This window comes from Oryx dammah, unplaced genomic scaffold (genome assembly GCF_014754425.2).
Source record: "Oryx dammah isolate SB20612 unplaced genomic scaffold, SCBI_Odam_1.1 HiC_scaffold_10, whole genome shotgun sequence".
In the NCBI taxonomy this organism is placed as follows: domain Eukaryota; kingdom Metazoa; phylum Chordata; class Mammalia; order Artiodactyla; family Bovidae; genus Oryx; species Oryx dammah.
The window spans coordinates 30,278,147-30,284,741 of record NW_024070194.1 but is presented as its reverse complement, the minus strand read 5'-3'; positions in this window follow the sequence as shown (position 1 = coordinate 30,284,741).

Here is a 6,595-nt window from a genome sequence, read left to right as displayed (position 1 = left end):
ACTTTGATCACTTGGTCAGGTGACGTCGTTTTATCCCAGTACTGGTGACGTCTACTTTGATCAGTTGGTGTCTGCCAAGGTCCTCCACTGGAAAGTTACTGTTTCCCCTTCTTGGTTATTAAGTATCTCATGGAAAGATACCCTGAGACTATCCTGCTCTGCCTCAGACCTTCACCCAGCTTTTTACATTCATTGAGGATTCTTGCCCGAGTCAGTTTTTCCAATGATCACAAATTGATGGTGGGAGAGCCTCTTGTTTAGTTTGCTAGGGCTGCCATAACAAAATACCACTGACTGGGTGGCTTAATAAATTTATTTTCTCACAGTTGTGGAGACTGGAAGTCCAAGATCAAAGTGTTGGCATTTTGGCTTCTCCTGAAACCTCTGTCCTTAGTTTGTAGCTGCTGCCTTCTGGCTGTAAGGCATAAGACCATCCCTCTGTGTTGGTTATCTTTCCCTCCTCTAGAAAGGACACAGTCATACTGCATTCGGGCCTACCCTAAGTAGCTCATTTAGCTTAATCACCCCATTAAAGACTTTATCTCCGAATATTCTAAGGTACTGGGGATTGTGAATTCCATGGTGAAGTACAGGGAAACCTGGCATGCTGCAGTCCATGGGGTCGCAAAGAATTGGACACGACTGAATGACTGAACAACGAAGGTACTGGGAGACTGTAAATTCCACACGTGAGTTTCGCAAGGGTGTGGAGGGGAGAGTGACACAATTAAGTCTTTGACAGTGACATGAACTGGAACCTCAAAGTAGCTGTGCTAGTGGAAAGGCATTTCAGGAAGAGGGAATAAGTACAGAAGCTGTGAGACATGAACATGATTGATGTCAAATGTAAGTCAGTGGGTGAGAATGTGAAATGGTACAACTACTTTGGAGATAAAAGTTTAGCAGTTTCTTATATTTACACTATAGCGCAGTAAGAATTCATTATTACACTTACATAAGAGTGTTTATAGTGGCTTTTTCTTTAAGAGTCCCAAATTGGAAAACACTCCAATGTTCAACAATATTTGAATGAATAACCAGACTGTTGTATTCTTGTACCAAGAAATGCTGTTCATTGGGTGAAAAAAAGGAATGAAATATTGATACAACAACATGGCTGAACCAAAATAATTATGCCAAGTGAAAGAAGTCAGGTACAAGAGTGTATATACTGGATAATTCTATATATAATTCTTGAAAATGCAAACTAATTTATGGTGACTAAGAAAGCAGATTAGTAGTTGGGGTAGGGAGGAGGAGATAGAATATAAAGGGACTTGATAAACTTTTTGAGGGGGTGGATATGTTCGTGACCATGAAATTATCTTACTATACTTTCAAGAGGGGAATATGTTAAAAAAAAAAAAAACTGTCCGCTTTAAATAAGTGCAGTTTTTGTACATCAAGTTTACAGCTTTACCTAAATAAAGCTACTTTATAAATGGGGGTGGAGGGGAAGAGTACATACTGTGTAATTCCATTAATGTAAACACAAGCCGCACTGATCTATGGTAGCAGAAATCATATCAGTGGTCATCTTTGGGTGGGAATTGACTGCTTAGGGGCACAAGGGAATTTTCTGGGTGATGGAGTTTTACTGTATGTAAATTACATTGCAGTAAAGTTGATTTAAAAGATGAGAAAACAAACCATACTGTGCCACCATGAACACCCATATCTTTACTTAGAGCTTCTTTTTCATTAAATAATTTATTATTATTTTTTAAATTATTTTATTTTTGGCTGCACTGGTTCCTTGTTGCTACCAGCAGGCTTTCTCTAGCTGTGGCACGCAGGCGTCTCAATGCACTGGCTTCTCTTGTTGCAGAGCGTGGGCTCTAGGGCATCCTGGGTTCAGTAGTTGGAATATGTGGGCTCAGTAGTTGTGTTGCCCAGGCTAGGTTGCCCCGCAGCATGTGGAATCTTCCTGGGCCAGGGACCGAACCTGAGTCCCCTGCATTGGCTGGCGAATTCTTAGCCGCTGGACCACCAGAAAATCCTACTTAGAGTTTCTAAGGGCAGACGGCTGCATCGCACTCAGGCACAGCTCTGGCTCCACTCCTGTCCTCACTGGCCTCATGTTGAACAAGCCCCGTGGAGTCTCCCTTCCTATAGTTTTCCTACCCGAACTTTAGGAGAGATCAGATCTGAAGCTCTGGGAGAACCATAATGAGTGTGTAAACTCTTTTTCATGCTGTGAGAAGGGCCAGGCTACTTGAAAAATTGTTGATGGCTTGATGTTTTTTCCCTGCACTTTGGTTTGAGTTACAGAAATAACCTATTCTTATTATTATGACCAATAGCCAATATTTATTAAAGTTTTCTGTCCAGCACAGAAATTAACAGAGAATTTTCAGGCCCATCCTGTGAAGTAGTTACTGTCATTAGCCCCATTTTACAGATGAAGAGACTGAGAGAGGAGTTTGATTCACTGGGATTTGAACTGACACCTCAGGCTCTTCACACCACCTTACCCTGCTCGGCCTCCCCACAGTAAGCATTTACTTGAACAATTATGGCAAACCTTCTTTCACGCCTTTCTCTGTCGACAAACAGCCCTACCTCCAGTTCCCTGGAGCCTCGCACAGTGCCAGATATGACTAGAGCTCAATATTTAGTGTCAGAAGAGATGAAAGAAAAGGGAGGCGAAGCAGGGAGGCTTTAGGTCCTTCCAGTAGAACCCTGCCTTTGAGGGGCTGACATAGAGAGTAAGACATAGTGGGATTATGTGATTCCAAATAACACTAGCCTTACAAAGGACAATAAAGCCGGTGAAGGAGGAGCAAAGGGTGGTGTAGGTTCTATGTGAGAATGGAGGGTTCAGGAAAGGAGTGGACGATTGAGCAGAGCCTAGAGAAGCAAAAGAATCAGCCAAATGCATGCTGCCTAGAAGAACATTCTGTGTCAGGGGGAAGAGCAGGTGCAAAGGCCCTGAGATTGGAGCAGGTGACTGGAGCACAGGGAATAGAGAAGAGTAGTGGGAAGCAGAATGATGATGCTCCCTTCTCATCACTGGTACTTCAGCGGGTGAGAATACCCAAGGGGCAGCTGACCCTGGGTTGGTGGGGAGTGATTCTGTGAGAAAAGCATTAGGCTCTGGCCTGAGAGGGAAAGGTTGGGTGAGTGGAGAAGTGTAGAAGGGATGGAAGCTGACAGAAGGCTGAGGCTGCTCCAGTGGGCTGTGTGAGAGGGTAGTGAGAATGAGGAGAAAGCTTGGGGGTTGAGGGTTGGGGGCAGGAGGTGGCAGGGGGCCATGGTGGAGAATTATCTGAAATAACAATTATAACAGGGCAGCTCGCGGGGGTTCCTAAGCGGGGGAGAAGCTGATACAGGGTATGGGAGGGGACCGTGGAGGTGCTGAAGGACAGAAGCTTGAGGTGGATGCCTCAGGTAGAGGGTGTACTCTGCCCGGGGACACTGGGAAGAGCTGGGGGGAAGGCTATGCTGTTGGCTGGAATTCCCCTCCCTTGACAGAACTGTATTTCTGAGGCTCCAGGAGCTCTGTCTCCAAGAAAAACTGGAGCCTGTCATGCTTTCTAACTAGTCTCTCGCAACTACAGGGAGAGACGGTTGACTCCATTTTATGAATGGGAAGACAGAGCCTCAGAAGCTGTCACATCACAAACAAGCTGAATGGCTGAAATCTGATACCCAGCAGCCTTGTATTTTGGTATCCAAACTCTTAGTTAGTTAGTTAGTTCAGTTGCTCAGTCCTGTCCAACTCTTTGCCACCCCATAGACTGCAGCATACCAGGCTTCCCTGTCCATCACCAACTCCTGGAACTTACTCAAACTCATGTCTGTCGAGTTGCTGATGCCATCCAACCACCTCCTCCTCTATCATCCTCTTCTCCTCCTGCCTTCAGTCTTTCCCAGCATCAGGGTCTTTTCTAATGAGTCGGCTCTTCGCATCAGGTAGCCCAGGTATTGGAGCTTCAGCTTTAGCGTCAGTCCTTCCAATGAATATTCAGGGTTGATTTCCTTTAGGATTAACTGGTTTGATTTGCTTGCAGTCCAGGGGACTCTCAAGAGTCCCTTCTCTAACACCACACTTCAAAAGCATCAATTCTTTGGCACTCAGCTTTCCTTATAATACAACTCTCACATCCATATATGAATACTGGAAAGAACCATGGCTTTGACTAAACAGAGGCAGAGTAATGTCTCTGGTTTTTAATATGCTGTCTAGGTTGGTCAAAGCTTTTCTTCTAAAGAGCAAGAGTCTTCTAATTTCATGGCTGCAGTCACCATCTGCAGTGATTTTGGAGCCCAAGAAAATAAAGGCTGTCACTGTTTCCATCTAAACTCTTAACTGTTATACAAAGCAAGGTTCTCCAGCTTGAGTGCACCTCAGTATCACCTAGATTGTTGGGCCCCAGCCCCAGAGCCACTAACCCGTGAGTCCTAGATTGGGCTTGATCATTTACACCTCACTGGTCCTAGGCAATGCTGATGGTGGTGTTGCTGGCCCAGGAACCACACTTTGAAAACTAATGCACACACGATACTGCCCCTGGACTGAGCACAACAATGACGCAGTTGTAGAGGACTGGAGTTCTGGCAAAGAATCGGGATGGCTTGGATCTATTACATTGAAAACTTAAGCAAATAAGTCACGAGGTGATTATTGAAGCCAAGAAAATAAAAACAATTTTTAAGGAAAACATTGTAATCATCATAAACTATAACACTCAGCTGGAAATAATATTACATTGTCATTATAGTGTAAAAACAGTACATTGATTTAACCAGAAATTATGATATAATTATTTGGGGAAAATTGGAGTGGGAGCATGTATATGTGCGAGAGCGTGTGTGTGTGTGTGTGGAGAGAAAGAGAAAAACTGTATCCTTATTCTTTATAGTTGTAAGAAATAGAAAAAGTCTAAAATTTTAAAATCTTAGCGTGACACCATAATCAGGTATAAAGAAGTAAGTGGGCATTTCCCAGGTGGCAGGTGGATACCCTGCAATGCAGGGGACTTGGGTTTGATCCCTGGTCAGGAAACTAAGATCCCACATGCCATGTGGCAACTAAGCTGAGCACCGAAACTATTGAGCCCACGCACCTTGACTCGAGAGTGTGTGCACCTCAACAAAAGATACTACCCCCAAGCACCACAACTAAGACCTAGCGCAGCTCCTCGCCTCCAGAAAGTAACCACAGAATGAGTTGTTGCTTCATAGAATGGGTCTCAGTGGTGAGAAAGGGATTTTTGTTTTGAGCCTTGTAGTACTATCTAGGAGAAGGCGATGGCACCCCACTCCAGTACTCTTGCCTGGAAAATCCCATGGATGGCGGAGCCTGGTAGGCTGCAGTCCATGGGGTCGCTAAGAGTCAGACACGACTGAGCGACTTCCCTTTGACTTTTCACTTTCATGCATTGGAGAAGGAAATGGCAGCCCACTCCAGTGTTCTTGCCTGGAGAATCCCAGGGATGGGGGAGCCTGGTGGGCTGTAGTCTATGGGGTTGCACAGACTCGGACATGACTGAAGCGACTTAGCAGCAGCAGCATTACTATCTAACTTGTAGCAGTAACTGACTCTTAAACATTATATATATATATTTATTATCAAGATTAAAATTGAAATTAAAAATAAAAGTGGATTTAGCCATCTCTGAAACAGCCTGTCAGCTAGGTGGCGCTGTTCAGCTTCTGGCCACAATACCCACCTCTTGTCCTTGAATTGCCTAGAAGCATCTGGAGGGCTACAAGCAGTAAGTATCCAAATCACACCCTGGGGACGCTACACTGGAGACTTTACACCCAGTGAGATTCAACAGAGGAGGCCTCTTGTCTATTTATTGAGGACCTGAGTCAGAAAACAAAGATGGAAGCAGATACAGCCACTCTGTTTCCCAAACTTAATGGATCGTTCTCATTTCAAATGTTCTTCCTATCAGCCACTTCAGTGCTCAGAATTTCCACTTCTCTCTTCTGGGAATGGCATAGAAATTCTTTGTTCAGCTCTCATCTGAGTATTTGCTGCAGAAAATTTGCTGTTAATTTCTCAGGAGTTGTTTTTGATTCTTCGAAAGGTAAAGGAATACAATGAGCTAGCAGGGCAAAGTCCTTGATTCTATAACTACTATGGGACATTCAAAATAAACTATTGAGGAGTCTAGTTGAAATGTACATGACTGGAAGGCAGCAAAGTACACAAAGTGATCAAAGTGTGAAGCATACAGCCTTTTAGGAAGGGAATTTGAAAATTCATTGTTTATGAATATATTTAAAAATTCATACACTTTGAACCAGGGATTTCATTTCTAGGATTTATCCTATAGAAATACATGCCCATGGATGGAAGAGTATGTATGCTACAAGGATTTTTATTCTGGTCATTTGTAATAGTAAAATATTAGAAATATTCAGGGGCCAGAGACAGGGGATTAGTTACATATAGCCACACATTTGAATATAATGTAGCCCAAAATGAAGGAGTTATCTCCTGTATGCTACCACAGAATAAGAATTCACAACAAATAGCTGAGCAATTTCAAATCCTAAAAGATGATGCTGTGAAAGTGTTGCACTCAATATGCCAGCAAATTTGGAAAACACAGCAGTGGCCACAGGACTGGAAAAGGTC